The sequence below is a fragment of the Panthera leo genome, chromosome D1 (genome assembly GCF_018350215.1).
Source record: "Panthera leo isolate Ple1 chromosome D1, P.leo_Ple1_pat1.1, whole genome shotgun sequence".
Lineage (NCBI taxonomy): Eukaryota > Metazoa > Chordata > Mammalia > Carnivora > Felidae > Panthera > Panthera leo.
In genome coordinates this window covers 61,396,879-61,407,922 of record NC_056688.1, presented here as the reverse complement: position 1 = coordinate 61,407,922, position 11,044 = coordinate 61,396,879, and positions in this window count along the sequence as shown.

The following is an 11,044-nucleotide window of genomic DNA, read 5'->3' as shown; positions in this document are numbered from 1 at the left end:
GAAGAGTCTAGGAGGTCAAAAGAAGGGCTTGACAGTGGATGGGAAACACTAATAATATTAAGTGGCCCAGGGTGTGCAATTTGGTGATGATTCTATTAGCAAAGCACTCTTTTTAAGCAGAATTGTGCAAAATTATTTAAGCCAAAGATGGCTTTATTGACACTTACTTGGCCAAAGGTATAGTGTCTCCAAATGACAAATGCCCCATTTTGACACGACTAGGTACCATCTGGCTGCTGTTCTACTCCAGTACAAGCATTAGTTGGAGGCAGAGAAGGATGAAAGAGAGAAACAGAGTACATAGGGTGTGTATTTCATGTATAGAGATTACTATTCTTGTTTGAAAGCCGCTTAGCACTTGTGCTTCTCATGGGAAGGAGTCTCTCACTTCAATAGGTATCAAGCAGCACAGAACAATCTCAATTATTCACATTCATAAAACAGGAAAGGGCCAGAGATGTTCCAAAATTACTCTTGCTTCTGCAACTTTCTTTATAAAGTTACTTATTTTTTCTTCTAGGACTGATTTTTATTTTCTGATTGTCTCCGGGCAATGTATTAAAATGAATGCATTTACTAAATTCTTACAACTAAATGAGAAAGGGGATTCTCAGATTTAGGTGAGGGCCTGGTGTTAGAGCTGAACAAGGCCTGAAATTTTGTCACAACTAATCACTTTGTTACTGGGAACACACAGGATTTCCATCCATTTCAGAGAGAATACCTTGATAATGGCTCAGTGGATCCAGTCGGTCTTAATGCTATGAATGACTGGGTTCATCCACAATAGAAAGAAGATGTACACTTTGCCCATGATGAAATGGATGAGGAAGGAGGAATGGCCTTCAATGGAAGGGCCTAGCAGAGGGACATAAAGTAACATAAAGTATATCAGAATGTGACATACACATGGCTGTGAAAGCTTTGAGTTACTCCCTTCAGGAGGCAATGGGCACTTCAGATATGAGAATCAGAATAGACGAAAGCACTATTAAAAAGAAATATGGGCCCATGGCAAGCAAGATGACCAATCAAGCACAGAGGCTGTTGATCTATGAGCCAGAGGAGGAGAGTTGGATCATATCCTAGTGTAGACAGTAGGAGTGAGAAAGGATATTGTTATCACAGTAAGACAGTAAGAGAAACCAAGGAGGTGAAGGCCATGAGGGATGGGGAAGGATGCACTCTGAATCCACCAAGCACTCTAATCTTCACTACCTGGGAGCTGATGAGCCCTGAGGGATAGCTCAAAACCAACCCCCCCCCCCAAATAATCTTATTAAAAATGGACAGAAGACATGAACAGACATTTCTGCAAAGAAGACATACAGATTTCCAACAGACACATGAAAAGATGATCCACATCACTAGTTATCAGTAAATGTAAATTAAAACCACAATGATATATCACCTCACACCTGTCAGAATGGCTTAAATCAAAAGCACAAGAAACAACAAGTGTTGACGAGGATGTGGAAACAGGAACCTTCATGCACTATTGGTGGGAATGCAAACTGGCATAGTCACAATAGAAAACAGTATGGAGGTTCCTCAAAGAATTAGATATGCCTTATGATCCAATAAATTCACTACTGAGTGTTACCCAATGAATTTGAAAACACTAATTCAAAAAGATATATGCACTCCTATGTTTATTGCAGCATTATTTACAATAGCCAAACTATTGAAGCTACCCAAGTATCCATCGATAGATTAACAGATAAAGAAGATGTGGTATGTATATATGATGGAATATTACTCAGCCATAAAAAGAATGAAATCTTGCCATTTGCAACAACATGGATGGATCTAGAGGGTATAATGCTAAGTGAAATTAGTCAGAGAAAGGAAAATACCTTATGATTTCACTCATAGGTGAAATTTAAGATACAAACAAACAAAGAAAAAATAAACAAACAATAAAAAAAGCAGACTCAACTATAGAGAAGAAACTGGTGGTTACCAGAAGGGAGGTAAGTGGGGGGTATGGGGAAATAGGTGATGGGTATTAAGAGTACACTTATCATGAAAAGCATTGTGTAATGTATAGAATTGTTGAATCACTATATTGTACACCTGAAACTAATATAACACAGTACATTAATTATACATAGGAATTTAAAAAAATAACGTAGACAGTATAAACAATTTAGTCCAAGATGATTCCTGTTCTTTCAATATATTAAATTACCTCTACCCTTCTCTTCTCAGATGCATGGGACAATAAATATTTCTACACATAGTTTTGATGCACCCCTTGGTCTCCTTGGCCAACCTGAATCGTTAATATTAATTTGTAGTCCTTAAACTAACTCAAGTCCTATCTCTGAAAGGAAATCAGAGGACATCAAAAAGACTAAGAAATACCACAAAGAAATTCATGGAGGAATTATTAAAAGGGGAAAAAGGAGATGAAGGTAGCTTTGCTTTGTTGGTAAGGGAGTGGAATGCATAAGAAAGTTGACTTTCTCAGTCTATGATAAGCCCTGAGCTGGGGAGTTTCTTCATGAAGTGGAGAGCACATGAGGGAAGTAGGAGACTGGTCCCCTCCCTTCTCAGCTCCCTGTCTGCCTGCCTGCTCAGATAGGTGGTAGGGCTAGGCCTTAAACTTCACCATAATATCAGCTTTTCACCTAAACTAAGGCTAGCCATGAAGAGGAGAGAGGAAATAAAAGTAACAAAAAATATCTAAAAGGTAAAAAAAATTGTGAAAGGGAAAAAGCAGAACAATTCTGAAGGAAACCTGGACATTAATTTAATTGTTTATTTACCATAAGTAAACTAAAATAATAGAAAATTTAGAATAAGCATTTCTTGGGGCACCTGGGTGGCTCACTCAGTTAAGCCTTTCTCTGAGTTTTGATATCGGCTCAGGTCATGATCTCATGGTTCACGAGATCGAGCCCCGCATCCGGCTCTGCACTGACAGCACAGAGCCTACTTGGGATTCTCTCCCTCTCTCTGGCCTCTCTCTCTCTAAGATAAATAAATAAGTATTAAAAATAAGCATTTCTCCCTTGCTATCACTTTACACATTAGACCCAGCTATGGAAAAAGAATGATCTACTGTCTGCAGGGAAGAGATTTTCTACCTTACCAAGATGACTTATGGCCTTCTTGAAAGTTTAATCAGATATTTCTGGGAGATGACCTTGAGAGGAGAGACCCTTGTATTTCTCTCATTTTGTGCCTATTTGGGACCACGTTACTTCCCACAATTGTTCTTCTCATACAATTTCTAGTCAAATATGGGCAAAAATATGTGTACTTGTTATTGTTCCTGGATGTAGCCATGAACAATTTAAACTTGCTGGAACTCAGCTTCTTCAGTGGAAAGATAAACTGTTCAGCAGCATATGCTAAAGATGAACATATACATACCCTATGACCCAGTAGTTTCCAGAAATTCTTGTGTGTGTATAAAATATCTACAATAATCTTCATAGCAAGATTATTTATTGCAGTCAAAAGCTAGAAAGGACTCAAATGTCCATCCAGAGTAGTAGCAATAAAAGTATTTGTGGTATATACATAAAATGGAATACCATCCAGCAATGGAAAAGAGTAAACTATAGTTATGTCAGCAATATGAATCCAATTCACAAATATTATGTTGCATAAATAAGTCAGATATTAAGAAAATGATAGAGCTCAATACATATACATTTTAAAAAGAGGAAAATGAATCAATCATGATAGATAAAATGAGAAAAATCAGGATAAGATTAACGATGGAGAGATAGCACATATACCATACATATTCTTTTATTCTTAGACATTTACACATGCTACCATCCCTTCCTGGATCGTCACTGCCACTATTTTTACTGATATATAAGGTATTTCCAGTGTTGGGTGTTACTTCCTACAATATATTTTTTTCTGACCTTTTCTCCTTCTGAAAGTCTTTAACTGTGACCTTCGTTTATATTTCCATAGAGATGCATTAAAAGTGGTACAGTAGGTATCATGCCAAACTCTATTACTCACTAACCTACAAACTCTGTGATTATGGTCTTTGTGGTTTTTTTTTTAACCATAGAACCTGGACCTCAGTGCCTGTATACAGTGTATTTTCAAAAACAAAATGAAATAAAACAAACTCCCACTCCCCAAAAAAAGCTAAAAAGAAAGACAAAAATTATAAAGTCTATGAAGGATTAAATGAATGAACCACTTCTATGGTACCAGTGCTTTTCCTGGGCATTTTGTCCCATTTGAGGACAATAGCACCTTCCAAATAGTTGCTCTTTCTATTCTGAAAGACATGGCCTGGCTCATATCTGATTTGTAAGTCTATAGAACCTGAGACAGTAGCATCTCAGGTAATGAGTCTTTATCATCTTTGAAGCGTTCAGAAATTCAAGGATCTAGGAATTGTAGGAACTTAAGCAATTAAAATTTGACATTTTCTGTAATGTCACAATATAACAATGGCTGAGAAGCACTGAAATTTGGTTCCCATAAATAAAAAGTGATCTATTCTCACATAATGCAAAAAAACATTATCAAAGGCCACAACAAGAGCAGTCTCCCAGCACTGCATCATCAGAGCAGAAGAATCTTGGATAGGGTAAGCAAAGGCCATGTTAGTCACCCATGGTTTCACATAAGCCCTAGAGGGAAGTCTACCCACCATCTTTTTTTCCCCAGAAACAACACATCCTAGCAATAACATCCTGGTAAATTGCTTTGAGTAACTCCCTTCCCTGAGATATTGTGGCTATATTCTCACCCTTCCCTCATCTGGCTAAGGTTAGAGTTTCACTGGGTGAGTTAACTTTTGCCCCTCCACAAGCTTACCATCCTAAGATATGGCCAGCATTACTCTCTGCACAAGGTATTGCAGCTAAGAGCCTCATCTCTGTGGCAGTAGTAGGGCTAGCAGGCAAGGCATGTTATCTAGGGGTGCCCTGGAAGCCCTTTTTGCCCTTGGGAGTTTGGGTTCCCACTGATAGTGAAGGAGTTTGAACAGTCATCTGAGAATCCCCCAGTTCAGTCTTGTCTATGGTATCTGTCTCTCCCATGCTCTGGAGACACAATAACCAGTTATCTGGGCCTAGGTTCCACTCTCAGCAAAGTAGTGCTCTCTCTGTTGGGGATGAAACAGGAACAAAGGAACTAATTTATTTCTTCTTATATCCTCTTCCTGTAAAGGAGGGTGGAACTGGAAATTAATGCCAGTATGTGAATTCAAAATTTCATTATTAAATTTTTCCAGTTTTCTAGGTCTTTCTGAAGACCTTACTGATTTAATATGACAATACATTTTTTTATTGCTGGCCAAGCTATTCTTCTCCACTGTGTGAGGATTACAGAACAAGAGAAGTAATGAAAATGGTGATTGTTGGTGCCTACACTAAAGTCGTAGAAATGACTTGGACAACAGCAGGAGTCTAGCAGTGTGTATTCTGGTACTCAATTTCCTAGAAAGACCCTGCAAGTTTTTTTATCTTGAAAACATGGGGGATGAATAAGATAGTCTTGGCCTATTCTGTAAACTTCAGGGGACAATTTAAAATATGTGGAACACTTGGGAGGAGCCAAGATGGTGGAACAGCATGGAAGTTTTTTGTGTGTCTCACGTCCATGAAATACAGCCAGACCAACACTAAACCATCCTTCCCACCTAGAAAACGGGTCTGAGGATTAACACAACAATCTGTATAACCTGAACCACAGAATTCAGCAGGTACATGGTGTGGAGAGACGAATTTGAGGAAAGAGAAGCAGCGGCTCGCAGGGAGCCACTTTTGCATGAGGAGAGAGGATGGAGACAGCTGCGGGGGGGGGGGGATAGAATACAGGAAAAGCACCCCTCCCCAAAGGCAGCTGAAGAAAAAGTGGAAAACGGGAAACAGCTGCAGGGACTGAGCTAAAAAGGGAGAAGGGAGAAAGGAGAAAGGAGAGGGTTTAAATTCCATTAAGACTGTATACAGGGGGTACGCAGAGTCTGAAACTCAATACCTGGAGGTGCTCTGGTAGGAAGGCTGGATCCCCAGGAACAGAGTAGCGTGTGAGAGGTTCTCGGGCCACATGGGGAGAAGCGGTTCCACTGCTGGAAGGACATTTGATAGAGGCTGTGAGGCCACCTGGGCCCAGCAGACCCCAGAGAATGGCCACATTCGCTGGTGCTGGAACAAGGTCATTGGGGGTGAAGCCTGGTGTCAGATGTGTGTTGTGATTTTCCATAATCCGTGAAACGCTGCTGCTACACTGTCTCCTGAACTTTTTCTGGGGCGCACTGGCACGTGGCCGCAGTATCTGGGTATCAGCAGCAGCACGGTCCTGCAAGCGCTCCTGGGTGTGGCTGGCACCTGGCCATTGCTCGGTGAGACCCTCTGCAAAGGGGAAGAATGGGTCAAGGCTGCAGTGCCTCAGAAGTGGGGGGACGGGGAAGGTAGTGGCATCTGAGACAAAACTATGGAGGGAGGTGCTGCCTGGGGCTTGGTCACAGACAATGTGGAAGCAGGGAGTGGACGGAAGCTGAAGATGAAGGACAGGTACACAATTGCTGATTGGGGAGAATAGAGTTCCAATACTAGAGACTGGGTAGCTGGGTGACGCCATTTTCACTGCTCCAGCACATGCTACTAAGCACCTACCAGCGCCAAAGCAATGCATCCCAGTAGGCTAGCAGCACCATCTAGTGGAGAACAGAAGCATTACACTAAGCCCCAGCCAACTGGGCCAACCTTGCTCTTCAAGAACACAAGTCTCACCGCCTGCTTAGTTTATGGACTATAAAGCTCTTCATAGTTTGACTTCTAGGGGAAAATGAAGCAATTTCAGTCATATTTCAGTTGTTATCTGGTCCATCTATTCAATTTTCTTTCTTTTCTTAATTTTAATTTTTATTTATTTTTTTCTCTCTTCTGTTTCTTTTATTTTTCTTGAATACAGAAAGAGGAAAACTTCATTTTTATTTTCAATTTTAATTAAACATATTTTTCTAGAATTTTTTTCTACTATATTTTTTACTTTTTTGTAAATTTTTTCAAATTTTATTTTACTTCTATCATTTCATTTTAGTCTACTTTAGTGTATTCATTTTTTCAAATTTTCAAATGATTTTTTTCCCCTTTTTTTTCTCTAATCGAACAAACCACTTTCAACACGCAGACCCAAACACACTTAGGATCTAGCATCATTTATTCAATTTTTTTTCCCTAGAAATGTATACACTATGAAAACTGGAACAGGAAGAAATAGAAAATTTGAACAGACCCATAACCAGTAAAGAAATCAAATTAGTAATCAAAAATTTCCCAAAAAACAAGAGTCCAGGGCCAGATGGCTTTCCAGGGGAATTCTACCAAACATTTAAGGAAGAGTTAACACCTATTCTCTTGAAGCTGTTCCAAAAAATAGAAATGGAAGGAAAACTTCCAAACTTTCTCTGAGGCCAGCATTACCTTGATTCCAAAACCAGACAGAGACCCCACTGAAAAGGAGAACTATAGACCATTTTCCCTGATGAACATGGATGCAAAAATCCTCAACAAGATATTAGCCAACTGGATGCAACAATACATTAAACAATTATTCACCACGACCAAGTGGGATTTATACCTGGGATGCAGGGCTGGTTCAATATCTGCAAAACAATTAACGTGATTCATCACATCAATAAAAGAAAGGACAAGAACCATATGATCCTCTCAATAGATGCAGAGAAAGCATTTGACAAAATACAGCATCCTTTCTTGATAAAAACCCTCAAGAAAGTAAGGATAGGAGACCTGGGAAGATGGCGGCATAGGAGGACGCTGGGCTCACCTCATCCTGCTGATCACTTAGATTCCACCCACATCTGCATAAATAACCCAGAAAACTGGCAGAAGACTAGCAGAACAGACTCTCCAGAGCCAAGAGTAGACAAGAGGTCCATGGAAGAGGGTAGCAAGGAAGGAGACGCAGTGCATGCTACACGGACTGGTGGGAGGGAGCTGGGGCGGTGGAAGGGCAGCCCGCCTGGCAAGGCAGAGCCCCTGAAGTCTGGCTTGCAAAAGCGGAGGGGCCAGACTCCATGGGTTCTGACAGCCAGGGGGACTTAACATCTGGAATGTTAGAAGTCAACAGCTCTGCTCTCGGAGAGTGGAGAGGGCGAGAGAACAATGGGAGAGAGGGTTGTTGAGCCCCGGAAGACAGAGCTCAGCTCAGCGGTGGAACAAAGGCACTGGCAAGCATCATCTCCCTCTCCCATCCCCCAGCCGAAATTCCAAAGGGAGCCAGTTCCCATCACTGAACTTGCTTGCACCGTGCAAGCACCTAATGCTGTGCTTCTGTGGATCCATCCCTCCTCTGGACCTGCCTCCCTCCGGTGCTGCAGGTCCCTTCCTGCAGGGAATCACTGATGGCAAAGCGAGCTAAGCCTACCTCTCCCACCCCTGTGCACCTTAAGGATCCAACCCGGCTAATACGCCCTAGGCCAGATCCCATGGAAGCAGCACCGCATGCCTGGCAGTGTGCAAGTAGCCCAGACAGGGCCACACCACTCCACAGTGAGTCCTGCCCCTGGGAGAGGGGAAGATAAGGTACACACCAGTCTGACTGTGGCCCCAGCAGTGGGCTGGGGGCAGACATCAGGTCTGACTGCGGCCCCCCACCAACACAAGTTACTCAGGACAGCACAGGGGAAGTGCCCTGCAGTTCCACGCCACTGCAGGGACTACCCAAAATAACAAAATGGAAGAATTCTCCTCAAAAGAAACTCCAGGAAGTAGTGACAGCTAACGAATTGATCAAAAACGATTTAAGCAATATAATAGAACAAGAATTTAGAATAGTAGTCATAAAATTAATCACTGGGCTTGAAAAAAGCATAGAGGACAGCAGAGAATCTATTGCTCCAGAGATCAAGGGACTAAGAAATAGTCATGAGGAGCTAAAAAATGCTATAAATGAGGTATAAAATAAACTTGAGGCAGTTAGAGCAAAGATTGAAGAAGCAGAGGAGAGAATAGGTGAATTAGAAGGTAAAATTATGGAAAAAGAGGAAGCTGAGAAAAAGAGAGATAAAACAATCCAGGAGTATGAGGGGAGAATTAGAGAACTAAGTGGTGCAATCACACAGAACAATATCCATATCATAGGAATTCCAGAGGAAGGAGAGAGAGAGAAAGGGGCTGAAGGTGTACTTGAACAAATCATACCTGAGAACTTCCCTGATCTGTGGAAGGGAAAAAGCATTGAAATCCAAGAGGCACAGAGAACTCCCTTCACACGTAACTTGAATCGATCTTCTGCACGACATATAGTGAAACTGGCAAAATACACGGATAAAGAGAAAATTCTGAAAGCAGCTAGGGATAAACAGGCTCTAACTTACAAAGGTAGACATATAAGAGTAGTGGCAGACTTATCTACTGAAACTTGGCATGCCAGAAAGGAATGGCAGGAAATCTTCAATGTGCTGAACAGAAAAAATATGCAGCTGAGAATCCTTTATCAAGCAAGTCTGTCATTCAGAATAGGAGAGATAAAGGTTTTCCCAAACAAACAAAAACTGAAGGGATTCATCACCAATAAACCATCTGAAAAGAGATCCTAAGGGGGATTCTGTGAGTGAAATGTTCAAGGACTGCAAAGTACCAGAGACATCACTACAAGCATGAAACCTACAGACATCACAATGACTCTAAACCCACATCTTTCAGTAGTAACACTGAATGTAAATGGACTAAATCCTCCAACCAAAAGACATAGGGTATCAGAATGGATAAAAAAAACAAGACCCATCTATTTGCTGTCTACAGGAGACTCATTTTAGACCTGAGGACACCTTCAGATTGAAAGTGAGGGGATGGAAAACTATCTATCATGCTACTGGAAGTCAAAGGAAAACTGGAATAGCCATACTTAGATCAGACAAAATAGACTTTAAATTAAAGCCTGTAACAAGAGATGAAGAAGGGCATTATATAATAATTACAGGGTCTATCCATCAGGAAGAGGTAACAATTATAAATATCTATGCACTGATATCAGCAGCCCACAAATATGTAAAACAATTAATCACAAACATAAGCAACCTTATTGATAAGAATGTGGTAATTGTAGGGGACTTTAATACCCCACTAACAACAATGCATAGGTCATCTAGACACAGGATCAATAAAGAAAAAAAGGCCCTGAATGATACATTGGATCAGATGGACTTGACAGCTGTATATACAAAACTTTGCATCCTAGGGCACCAGAATATACTTTCTTCTCGAATGCACATGGAACATTCTCCAAGATAGATCACATACTGGGTCACAAAACAGCCCTTAATAAGTATACAAAAATTGAGATCATACCATGCACACTTTCAGACCACAGTGCTATGAAACTTGAAATCAACAACAGGAAGAAGTCTAGAAAACCTCCAAAAGCATGGAGTTAAAGAACACCCTACCAAAGAATGAATGGGTCAACCAGGCAATTAGAGAAGAAATTTAAAAATATGTGGAAACAAATGAAGATGAAAATACAACAATCCAAACGCTTTGGGATGCAGCAAAGGTACTTCTGAGAGGAAAATACATTGCAATCCAGGCCTATCTCAACAAACAAGAAAAATCCCAAATACAAAATCTAACAGCACACATAAGGAACTAGAAGCAGAACAGCAAAGACACCCCAAACCCAGCAGAAGAAGAGAAATAATAAAGATCAGAGCAGAAATAAACAATATAGTATCTAAAAAAGACTGTAGAGCAGATAAGTGACACCAGAGTTGGTTTTTTGAAAAAAATAAACAAAATTGATAAATCTCTAGCCAGGCTTCTAAAAGAGAAAATGGAGATGACCCAAATAGATAAAATCATGAATGAAAATGGAATTATTACAACCAATCCCTCAGAAATAAAAGCAATTATCAGGGAATGCTATGAAAAATTATATGCCAACTAACTGGACAACCTGGAAGAAATGGACAAATTCCTAAGTACCCACACACTTCCAAAACTCAAACAGGATGAAATAGAAAACTTGAACAGACCCATAACCAGCAAAGAAATTGAATCAGTTATCAAAAACTTCCCAACAAATAAGAGTC